The sequence below is a fragment of the Eriocheir sinensis genome, chromosome 42 (assembly GCF_024679095.1).
Source record: "Eriocheir sinensis breed Jianghai 21 chromosome 42, ASM2467909v1, whole genome shotgun sequence".
In the NCBI taxonomy this organism is placed as follows: domain Eukaryota; kingdom Metazoa; phylum Arthropoda; class Malacostraca; order Decapoda; family Varunidae; genus Eriocheir; species Eriocheir sinensis.
In genome coordinates this window covers 13196526-13209025 of record NC_066550.1, presented here as the reverse complement: position 1 = coordinate 13209025, position 12500 = coordinate 13196526, and the positions used below count along the sequence as shown (strand labels likewise).

The 12500-nt window shown below is 38.5% G+C and overlaps 1 protein-coding gene and 1 long non-coding RNA gene across 2 annotated transcripts in view; one reads left to right on the top strand and one right to left on the bottom strand.

Annotated features, from left to right (window-relative positions):
• LOC127010051 (uncharacterized protein DDB_G0271670-like) overlaps window positions 1–12500 on the top strand; it is a 56841-nt gene that overhangs the window by 829 nt on the left and 43512 nt on the right. The gene's annotated exons all lie outside the window — the stretch shown is intronic.
• LOC127010053 (uncharacterized) lies at window positions 7966–11004 on the bottom strand. Its single transcript, XR_007762827.1, has 3 exons — window positions 10794–11004; window positions 10497–10582; window positions 7966–10154 (listed from the first exon to the last, which is right to left on the bottom strand). It is a non-coding gene; the product is annotated as an uncharacterized LOC127010053 (long non-coding RNA).

Below are 12500 nucleotides of genomic sequence, written 5' to 3'. Positions count from 1 at the left end.
TAGGATGAGGTTAGAGAGAGAGAGAGAGAGAGAGAGAGAGAGAGAGAGAGAGAGAGAGAGAGAGTGCCCTCAATCATTCGGTTCACTAGGCACTTTGAGAGAGAGAGAGAGTGAGAGAGATGAAATACCCAGAATAGTTTTTCATCAATAGGCTTTCTCTCTCTTTCTCTCTCTCTCTCTCTCTCTCTCTCTCTCTCTCTCTCTCTCTCTCTCTCTCTCTCTCTCTCTCACTATCTATATATCCATCCATCCATCTCTTACACACACACACACACACACACACACACACACACACACACACACACAAGCATTCCTCAGGTACAGTTTTATTACCAACCTATCCCCGGAACCAAAGAGGAATGCAGGTAAGGGAAGTATTTCTAAGAACCTCAGCAATGCCCAACACAGCCTATGGTAGTGTGTGTGTGTGTGTGTGTGTGTGTGTGTGTGTGTGTGTGTGTGCATATATTGTGAGAAGTACGTGTTTTTTTATATATTTTTTTTGCTTTTTTTGGAATGAATGAATGAGAGAGAGAGAGAGAGAGAGAGAGAGAGAGAGAGAGAGAGAGATTGTTTCTTCATCCTTCCTTCCACATTCCATAGAGAGAGAGAGAGAGAGAGAGAGAGAGAGGGGATCGGAAATGACTGTGGGGTGACATTGGTGTGGTCAAGAGGTGGTCATCGTTACTAATACCCCCTCCCCCCCTCTCTCTCTCTCTCTCTCTCTCTCTCTCTCTCTCTCTCTCTCTCTCTCTCATTTCGACATGTTGGTCAAATACGCAATAAGGACGCAAATAATTACAGTATAGGAGAGAGAGAGAGAGAGAGAGAGAGAGAGAGAGAGAGAGATGACCTCCCCTCCCGACGTCCTTGGGGTGACTAAACAAGTACTCACAAGCAACATTTTTTAGCTTCCTGCCATTGATTCTTGGTAACTTTCCTTGACAGTGAAGAATCATCATCATCATCATCATCATCATCATCATTTTCACTGCTCATTATCATCTTTGCCTAAACTTAAGTACTCTATATTTTTTTCTTCCCACATTTTCTCTTGTTTTTTTTTATAACGCATGAAAACAAGTGTGTCTATACAAGACAGCTCCTGTGAACCTAACCTAACCTAACCTAACTTAACCTCAGCTCACTATCCATTAAAGTTTCAAATTCTTTCTTTCCTCCAATCCTTCTTTTTTTTTTCCTTCTCCCTTCCCTCCATTTCCTATACTTTTTTTAATACAAGGCAGCTCCTGTGAACCTAACCTAACCTAACCTAACCTAACCTAACTTAACCTAACCTCACTATCCATTAAAGTTTCAAATTCTTTCTTTCCTCCAATCCTCCTTTTTTTTCCTTCTCCCTTCCCTCCATTTCATCTTTTCTTTCCCTCTTTGTATCTCATTCATAGTTATCTTGCGTTTTCCTGTCTGGTGTTAGTGTACTCCATCCTGCCCCGATAAAGGTTCTAATTCCAACTACACACTAGCATTGCATATTTCTATTATTAACTAGCTATAAGACACGATTTCAAGGTATATATAGAATTAATCAAAGGTCATTAGTTCTATTACCTTTATAACACCATTTGCCGAGTGCTTCCATGTTTTATTTGAATTTAATAAAGGAGTCCCGTGAAAAAAGGTGCGGGGACGTGTGTCGGCCATGACGTCACGCTGGTCCGGCTCTGTGATTGGTCCGCGTGCCTGGTGACGTCACGGCCCGGCGGAAAGGGAAGATGATGTAAACAAAAGCCCCCGAGAGAGATTTACATAGATTTACATAGAAAATCAAACCACACAAACCCCATGGTCCAGACTTGGTGGTCTGTCCTAAACCTAAGTGATTTTACATTAATCAGAAGACTCCAAAACGTTGCATTTCTACTCTAGTTGATATTAAGTTGAAGGAAGTGACGGTCGAGCTTATTTTTGAAGGAGTCAATCGTGTTACACTGGACCACTGATGGTGGGAGCTTATTCCATTCTCGCACTACAACGTTGGTGAAGAAAAATTTGGTGCAGTCTGAATTTACTTGTCTACATCTGAGTTTTACGCCATTGTTCCTCGTGCGCAAAGTGTCATCGATTATAAACAATGTTGATGTGTCTACATTCGTGAAACCATTAAGTATTTTAAAACATTCGATCAGTTTTCCTCGGAGGCGACGTTTCTCAAGAGAGAACATGTTAAGGGTAGAAAGCCTTTCTTCGTAGGATTTGTTGCGCAAGGAAGGGATCATTTTCGTTGCCCGACGCTGAACACCTTCTAATTTAGCAATAGAGAGAGAGAGAGAGATGTGTTTTGAATGATTAATTGTCTGTCCTCTTCCTCCTAGTTCCTCCTCCTCCTCCTCTTCTTCTTCTTCTTCTTCTTCTCCTCCTCCTCTTCATTTTCTTCTTTTTTTCATTCTTAATATTTTGTCTTTTTATATGTTCACTTCTTCTTCTTCTTCTTCTTCTTCTTTTTCCTCTTCTTCTGCTTCTTCTTCTTCTTCATCTTCTTTTTCTTTTTCTTCTTCTTCTTTTTCTTCTTCTTCTTCTTCTTCTTCTTCTTCCTCTATACATCCTGCCCGAAGATTAGGAAGGAAGGGAGGGAAGGGGTTGAGGGTGGGTGGGGGAGAAGAGAGGAAAGGGAAGGAGGGGGCGAGGAGGAAAGGAGGAGGAGCCCGACAGGATATCCTTCCTTAATCCTCCCACGGGAAGAAGAGAAGACGAGGAGGAAGAGGAACAGAGGTGAGGAGGAGGAGGAGGAGGAATAGGAAAAGATGGAGGAATGTGAGATAAAATTATAGATTGTAATCGAGAGAGAGAGAGAGAGAGACTGATTGGTTTAGCCTCAGTCAAATCACACACACACACACACACACACACACACACACAGACTCACATACGGCTTTCCGATTTCCTTTTCTGTGTGTGTGTGTGTGTGTGTGTGTAGGCTGCAAAATCGCCCGTTTCCGCTTTTTGGGAGAGAGACAAGGACGGAGAGAGAGAGAGATTTACATAGATTTACATAGAAAATCAGACCACACAGACCCCATGGTCCAGACTTGGTGGTCTGTCCTTAAACCTAAGTGATTTTACATTAATCAGAAGACTCCAAAACGTTGCATTTCTACTCTAGTTGATATTAAGTTGAAGGAAGTGACGGTCGAGCTTATTTTTGAAGGAGTCAATCGTGTTACACTGGACCACTGATGGTGGAAGCTTATTCCATTCTCGCACTACAACGTTGGTGAAGAAAAATTTGGTGCAGTCTGAATTTACTTGTCTACATCTGAGTTTTACGCCATTGTTCCTCGTGCGCAAAGTGTCATCGATCATAAACAATGTTGATCTGTCTACATTCGTGAAACCATTAAGTATTTTAAAACATTCGATCAGTTTTCCTCGGAGGCGACGTTTCTCAAGAGAACATGTTAAGGGTGAAAGCCTTTCTTCGTAGGATTTGTTGCGCAAGGAAGGATAATTTTCGTTGCCCGACGCTGAACACCTTCTAATTTATCAATATCCTTTGCATGGTGAGGAGACCAAAACTGTACCGCATATTCCAAGTGTGGTCTGAATAAACTGTTGTAGAGCGGGAGTATTACATATTTATTCTTATATAAAAAGTTTCTTTTTATGAAGACCAACATTCTGTTCGCTTTATTTGCTGCATCGATGCATTGCTGTGAGAATTTGAGGTTTGACGCGATTTTGACCCCAAGTCCTTGACGCATTGAACGCTTTTGAGTTTAACGCCGCGCATTTCGTAATCAAACTTTTTATTCCTCGTTCCAACTTGAAGGACCTGGCACTTGTCTACGTTAAAGGGCATCTCCATCTATCCGACCAAGCTGAAATTTTGTGCAAATCCTCTTGGAGGCTTTGCCTGTCTTCGTCAGTGAGAACCGAGTTACCAATCTTTGTGTCGTCTGCAAATTTACTAATGCGGTTATTGAGTCCAACATCCACGTCGTTGATGTAAATAATGAAGACACTGGGCCAAGAACCGAGCCCTGAGGACGCCACTAGTGACAGCCGCCCACTCTGAGTTAAATCCGTCAATCACTACTCTTTGTTGTCTGTTGCTCAACCAATTCGCGATCCATTGGTTTACCTGACCGTCAATACCTATTTGTTTTAATTTGTAAAGTAATTTATGATGCGGGACTTTATCAAACGCTTTCTGGAAATCAAGATAGACTACGTCCAGTGATTTGGTTACGTCATAAACAGTGAAGAGGTCGTTATAAAGGTTAATAGATTTGATAGGCAGGATCTTTTTGTTTCGGAAGCCATGTTGTGAGTCCCCAATTAATGAGTGGCTTTCAAGGTAACTCACAATTTTGTCTCTAATTATGCCCTCAAGTAGCTTACCTACAACCGAAGTTAGACTAATGGGCCTGTAATTACCTGGTACTTTTTTGTCTCCTTTCTTAAAATCGGTGTCACGTTAGCCTTTTTCCAATCTGAAGGGACAATGCCTTGTCGCAAGGACATATTGAATACGGTTGTGAGGGAGGAGAGTATTTCGCTCTTTGTTTCTTTCAGCAGAGTTGGATATACTTTATCAGGTCCAGGACTTTTATTTGTTTTAAGTGATTGGAGGGCTTTAAGGACTTCATCGGGTTTTATTTCAAAGTTAGACAATGCATGCTCGGGAGTTACATTAGTACTGGTGTTGGTGGTGGTGGTGGGAGGACTGTTATTATTAAACACCGAGGAAAAGTAATTATTTAATAGGTTTGCAACGTGTTGGCTGTCAGTCACTAGTGCACCGTCGCTGTTTATTAAAGGTCCAATTCCACTTCTGATCGCCTTTCTGTTGTTTATGTAACTGAAGAAGGATTTCGGATTATTTTTACAGTTGGCTGCAATATTTTCTTCATATCTACGCTTTGCCTGATGCACTAATCTTTTTACTCGTCGCCTTGCATCATTGTAAAGTCTAATGTTTTCGGGCGTGCTTTGGTCTTTCTTTAACCTGTAAGACAATTTTCTCTCCTTGACTGAGTGTTTAATTTCGCTATTAAACCAAGGTGGACTTTTATTAGTGTTAATTCGCTTCTCGCACAAGGGTACAAATGTGTCCTGCTGAGTGAGTAAGTGATTTTTAAAGTTTAGCCAGGCGTCCTCTGCATTGCCGTCATCTGATAGTTGTATATCTATTAGTTTTCGTCGGATTTCTACGAAGTTGGCTCTTTTGAAATTGGGCACCTTAACTTTATTTTCAGTCACCGATGTTTGAGCTCTAATGTCAACGCGCACTAGTTTATGATCGCAGGAACCGAGGTGTTCTCCTACCGTGACATTACTGACTAGGTTATCTTGGGTCGCTATAACAAGGTCAAGTATGTTATTTTGTCGAGTTGGTTCAGAAACCATTTGGCTTAGATAATTTTCCTCTAGAAATTCGATCATTCTATGGGACTCACCTTCTGTACCCGACAGTGTCGCCCAGTCGATATGGGGGAGGTTAAAGTCTCCTAGTATCAGTGAGTCGCTGTTATTAAGTGACTGCCTTAAGACGCTGTACATTTCAAGATCGCCATCAAGTGATTGCCCCGGAGGCCTGTAAGTGACAGATATATTTAAATTGACTTTTGCAATGTTTACTCGCACGCACAAATGTTCAACGTTACTGTTTCTTGGTGTTTTGTCAGTAGGTTGCAAGTAGCTTTTGACAAAAAGGGCGACACCACCCCTCTACGGTTTACACGATCATTGTTGAAGAATCTGTAGCCATCTATGTTATATTCGGAACTTAAATCAATATTAGTGGTGTCGATAAATGTTTCGGTTATAGCAATTACGTCAAAGTTTTCTGTCAGAGCAAGACATCGCAGTTCATCAAATTTGTTTCTTAGGCTACGCGCAGAGAGAGAGAGAGAGAGAGAGAGACTATTACATCGATTGATAGAAAAGTTAGGTAAATTCAAGGTCTTACACACACACACACACACACACACACACACACACACACACACACACACACACCTGTACACATTCATTTGCACACTTGCCTCGAATTCCTTTGCATTTTGTTATTATTATTATTATTATTATTATTATTATTATTATTATTATTATTATTATTATTATTATTATTATTATTATTATTATTGTTCTTGTTCTTGTTCTTGTTCTTGTTCTCTCTCTCTCTCTCTCTCTCTCTCTCTCTCTCTCTCTCTCTCTCTCTCTCATATGACCCTTCCTTTCCCTCCCCTTTCAGTCTATCCTCTTCTTCTTCTTCTTCCTCCTCCTCCTCCTCCTCCTCCTCCTCCTCCTCCTCCTCTTGTCCCTTATGTGAGAAAAGAACCAGATCACCTCCTCCTCCTCCTCCTCCTGCTGAAATACACTAGAGAGAGAGAGAGAGAGAGAGAGAGAGAGTTGGTCTGGTTTGTAACAGGATTTTTTATATCATTTGTTTGTTTGTTGTTATTATTATTATTATTATTATTATTATTATTATTATTATTATTATTGTTTCATTGTAGGTTAGAGAGAAAGAGAAAGAGAAGCTACACACACACACACACACACACACACACACACACACACACACACACACACGTCATGTACACTTTTAAAAGGACCACACGGACATTTCGCAGAGACCTTGTGTGTGTGTGTGTGTGTGTGTGTGTGTGTGTGTGTGTGTGTGTGTGAGTTGGCCCTTTAATGATTCACACACTCCATATTTCCATGTTAATTATTGTATATTTTCTCATCATTATTATTATTATTATTATTATTATTATTATTATTATTATTATTATTATTATTATTATTATTATTATTATTATTATTTCTCTTCTTTTCCTTCTTTTTATCTTTTTCTCTCTTCCCTTCTTCCTTCTCTTCCTCTCATTTTCATTCTGTCCTCTCTTCTTTCCTTCCTCCTCCTCTTCCTTTCTCTTCCCTTTCGTCCCTTATCCTCCTCCTCCTCCTCCTCCTCCTCGTGCTTTCCTTCCTACCTTCTTTTATTCATATTTGGTCCTCCTCCTCCTCCTCCTCCTCCTCCTCCTCCTCCTCCTCCTCCTTCTCATTTGCCTTTTTTTTTCTCTCTTTTTTTTCCTTTCTTTTTTTCTTTTTCTTTTTTTTTCTTCCTTTTTATTTATTTCTTCTCTTTCCATTTCTCGCTTACGTAACACCTCCTCCTCCACCTCCTCCTCCTCCTCCTCCTCCTCCTCCTCTTACCCTTTTCTCCTCCTCCCTTCTTCCCTCCCTTGTCCTCCATAGCCCTTTAACTTCATCCTCTTTCTCCTCCCCTTCCTCCTCCTCCTCCTCCTCCTCCTCCTCCTCTTGAAACCTTGGACGCCCGCACACACACCTACACTAAGCCATGTGTGTGTGTGTGTGTGTGTGTGTGTGTGTGTGTGTGTGGTTTGGTGATGAAGGTGTGGCGTTGATAAGGGGAGAGAGAGAGAGAGAGAGAAAGAGTTAACTATACAGCGTTGTGTAGGTGTATATACAGTAATCTCTCTCTCTCTCTCTCTCTCTCTCTCTCTCTCTCTCTCTCTCTCTCTCTCTCTCTCTCTCTCTCTCTCTCTCTCTCTCTCTCTCTCTCTCTCTCTCCTCCAAATAAACACATTTAAGTCTTACCCTTCCATTACTCCTCCTCCTCCTCCTCCTCCTCCTCTTCTTCCTCCTCCTCCTCCTCTTCCTCCTCCTCCTCTTCTTCCTCCTCCTCCTCCTCTTCCTCCTCCTCCTCTTCTTCCTCCTCCTCCTCCTCCTCTCATTATTCCTTTCAAATAAAACAAAAATCATGTGTTTTATAAGTACCGTAGTTTATTCATTCTAACACACACACACACACACACACACACACACACACACACACACACACACACACATACACACACACACATGACTTACATACATACATACATACAAACATACAGAGACATTTGAACACACCAGTAAATAAACACAAACAAACACAAAAATACGTCCTCGTTACAAATAAATTACTAACACATTATTATTATTATTATTATTATTATTATTATTATTATTATTATTATTATTATTATTATTATTATTATTATTATTATTATTATTATTTTGTTTTGGTTTGACAAGACTTACACACAGTAACAGAAACACACAGACAGATTATCGTCAACAGTAACCTTTTAAAATGGCTCAATCCTTTCTTGTTCAACTAATTTTTCTATTACAAATTTTCAGCTATTTTTTATCACAATTTTTGAACTAATATTTCCATCACAATTTTTCAACTAACTCTACCATCACAATTTTTGAACTAATATTTCTATCACAATTTTTCAACTAACTCTATCATAACAATTTTTGAACTAATATTTCTATCACAATTTTTCAACTAACGTATTTATATCACAATTTTTAAACTAATATTTATATCACAATTTTTCAACTAACTCTACTATCACAATTTTTGAACTAACTTTACCATCACAATTCTTGAACTAACTTTCCTATCACAATTCTTGAACTAATTTTACCATCATAATTTTTGAACTAACTCTACCGTCACAATTCTTGAACTAACTTTCTTATCACAACTTTTTAACTAACTTTACCATCACAACTTTTAACTAACTTTACCATCACGGGTCTGGTGCAGGGCTCCCACTTTTGGGGGAAATGACACTAGATTGGGAAATTTCATCAATTTTAGTGACAAATCTAGGGAAACTGGCAAATTTGGGGAAATTTCAGGTTATCATTGCTCAGTGAAATAATTCAGGATTACTCCGATAAAATGTGTCATACTATCATTACAAGTCAATAAAGGGCTAATCTACATATACACCCATTCTGTGATAAGGCCGGTATTTTACTTTTTCTTACCAAAGCATAGTTAATCTATATGTTACACCCATTCTGTGATGGATGAAGATGATATTCAGTGGAAATAAGGCCAGTATTTTATTATTTTTTTTACCAAAGCGTAATGCCAAATTATTAAACATTAATTTCGTACCTTGTGATGTGTAATTACAATGTGATTATATATTTCTCACTTCTTTTTCAACTTGGCCGTAATATGTAAGCTGTTGCTATATCATACTACTGTTATCCTTTTTCTAGTGTCCAAAAAGGCATATTTTTTCCTATATCTTCAAAGTATACTGGTATATAGTTTTGCTAAAAGATATGTCACTGATATGCTGATTTGTGATGGTCTAATGGAAATAGAAAACTGTATTTTTGAGCAAACATATTTATTTCAATGTGCCTAGGTGGTTTCATTACAAAAATATATAGCTACCGTTTTATGGATTTTACAAGTAGTAGCAGGAATAACAAGTAAAATAAGCTGACACACAATGAGGCAGTGTTGTACAATTCTGGGGAAATTGTGACCAATTTAGGGAAATTTTGACATCTATCTGGGGAAATGCTGCCTTCCACAACCATCATCAGTGTGTTTAAAGCCTTTGGATGAGATACACGTATTCGACGGAAACGCCTGCATGTGAGAAGTACCCGACCCTTTCTTCATCGACGCCTTCCATGGAGGGATCAATAACAAGCTCACAAGAAGCTCAGGTACTTAGAGAAATATGTACACTTCAGGATTCGCAAAAGAGATAATGAAGGGGCTGTAAATCCCTTCCCTCTGAAATAAGTATAGGCTGGAGGAAAAGTACGACCGTCACTCTTATGAACGGAATGCGAAGGTCCCTGTAGGTTGAACTGGAGGAGACCTGAGGAGGATTCTGACTAGGTTCCCCTTTTCCTTGCGAGAAAGTTGGCGTACTAGAGCTGACCAAATTAAAAGCAACAACGAAACGATTTGCACGACTAGTCTATTCTTTCTCTAACCTATTCCTGCATCCTCTATTCTCTCTGCATTCCTCTTCGCCCTTGTGATACTGAGGGATAAAGACTTGCATAACCAGCCTATTGTGATGTAGGTGGCGAAGCTCTTCCAACTTAATCTGTCCTTTCTGTCTTTGCAATATAGGCAAGGACATACCTATTGTTCGAGCTGGTAAATGCGTATAGTGGCCAACACTCGTACCCTGATTCTGGAAGTTGTTGACCTGCTTCCATGTAAAGACTGCCGTTTGGATGGACCTTGAATGGGCATAGAAATTCGAAGGCAGGATGGCTGGCAATGACATCACCGGCGGTCTCGTTTATGTAGAACTGATTTCGTTCACATCGAATTGCAGCTGAGGAAGAAATAGGAGTTTGTTAAGGGAATGCAGCACTTATTATGATAGAGAAAGGGGAGAGTAAAGGAAGGCTGAGGGAGAGATAGGAGTTTGTTAAGGGAATGCAGCACTTATTATGATAGAGAAAGGGGAGAGTAAAGGAAGGCTGAGGGAGAGATAGGAGTTTGTTAAGGGAATGCAGCACTTAATATGAGAGAGAGATAGGGAAGGGAAGGAAGGCTGAGGGAGAGATAGGAGTTTGTTAAGGGAATGCAAAAGAAAAACAAAGTTAATGATAATAATAATAATAATAATAATAATAATAATAATAATAATAAGGAAAGGTATGTTAGCCCTTACCTGGCTGTACAAATTGCACCACCAGCATCACACCTGCGAAGAAGCTAAGGGTTTTAGTGACAGGTGACATGGCTCCGCGTTGCTACCTGTGGACGAAAGGGAAAGGAAAGGAAATTAGAAAGGGAAATTACGGAAACTGAATAGGTGGATGAAATATGATTGGGAGGATGAAGAGTAATGGATGAAACGACACACACACACACACACACACACACACACACACACACACACACACACACACACACACACACACACACACACACACACACACACACACACACACACACACTTTCTCACCTTCTCAATAAGACTTTGGGGAATCTAAGAGTTTTTTTTTCTGTCAAATCTTCTCTGACAAATAACTTTTTCAATCTTCTTCTGATACTTTTTTTTTTCAGTCAACTTTCACTTATAATTCTTCAGTCTCCTTTCACTTATAATTCTTCAGTCTCCTTTCACTTATAATTCTTCAGTCTCCTTTCACTTATGTATTTTTTTAATCCTTCTTCTTCTGCGGGTCTTTACCTAATACAACTGTGGACTTCGTGACTCACTTTTATAACCAAGAAAGAAAACGTATTAGCTGCGTGTACGTTGTGGTTAGTTATAGTACATTCATAGAAGGTCATGACGTGTATTTCCTTTGCTCCGTTCGTGCCGGGGGTAAAAAAAATCGGAATCTGTTTGAATAGATGAGGAGAAGGAAACGTTTGCAAAAAAAACGTTTATGTGGGCATATAAATGAGGAAATATAAAGTGTGAAGAGAATGGAAAATGATAAAAGAGATGAAAATATGGAAAAAATACGAAATAGCAATAATACTTTGATTGTAACGAAGGGAAAAAAAATGTGACAATGATTTATATATTTTTGAAGTGATAAAGAAAAATAGTATTGAACGTCTGAAGATAATGGGAAATGGGAAATAGCAAAAAATGTGGAAAAAATACGACTTAGCAATAATACTTTGATTGTAACGAAGGGAAAAAAATGTGGCAATGATTTATATATTTTTGAAGTGATAAAGAAAAATAGTATTGAACGTCTGAAGATAATGGGAAATGGGAAATAGCAAAAAATGTGGAAAAAATACGACTTAGCAATAATACTTTGATTGTAACGAAGGGAAAAAAAATGTGGCAATGATTTATATATTCTTGAAGTGATAAAGAAAAATAGTATTGAACGTCTGAAGATAATGGGAAATGGGAAATAGCAAAAAAATGTGGAAAAAATACGACTTAGCAATAATACTTTGATTGTAACGAAGGGAAAAAATATGTGACAGAATGGTTTATATATTTTTTAAGTGATAAAGAAAAATAATATTGAATGTTTGAAGAGAATGAGAAACGAAAAAAAGAGAATAAAGTGGAAAAAATACGACTTAGCGATAATACTTAGATCACGAAGGGGAAAAAAAAATGTGACAGAATGGTTTATATATTTTTTTACTGATAAAGAAAAATAATACTGAACGAGAATGAGAAATGAGAAAAAGATAAAAAAAAAGTATCGTAAGCTAAATAACAGCATCGTTTTCTTTAATGATTTAGAAACGGGGTCAATAAACTTGGACGAGAATGGGGGAAAAAAAAAAACGTGCCAGATCGTTCTTTCGCGAGGGAGGAAAAGTTGGACCATTTTATGACTGTACAGCGAGAAAGAGGAAAACAGGAAATCATGGAAAACGAGTTAATGTGACTACCAAAAATTCAGTATCACGTATGTTAAAAATAGTTAGGTAGATCGTTTTAATAGAAGGGGCGAAAAAAATATTAAAGGAAATATCACGATTGGATACGTTTTGTGGGTAATTAGAAGAAGCATAATTAGGATAACGAAGATATAGCTAGTGACATAATGCTAATAATAAAGAAGATAGGTAGATAAGAAAAACGATGAAGGGGAGAGAAAAGGAAAGAAAAAAGAAAGATGAAAGGAAATAAGATAAAAACTTAAAATGACGAAAAAAATAAATAAATAAAACGACAAAAAAAAAA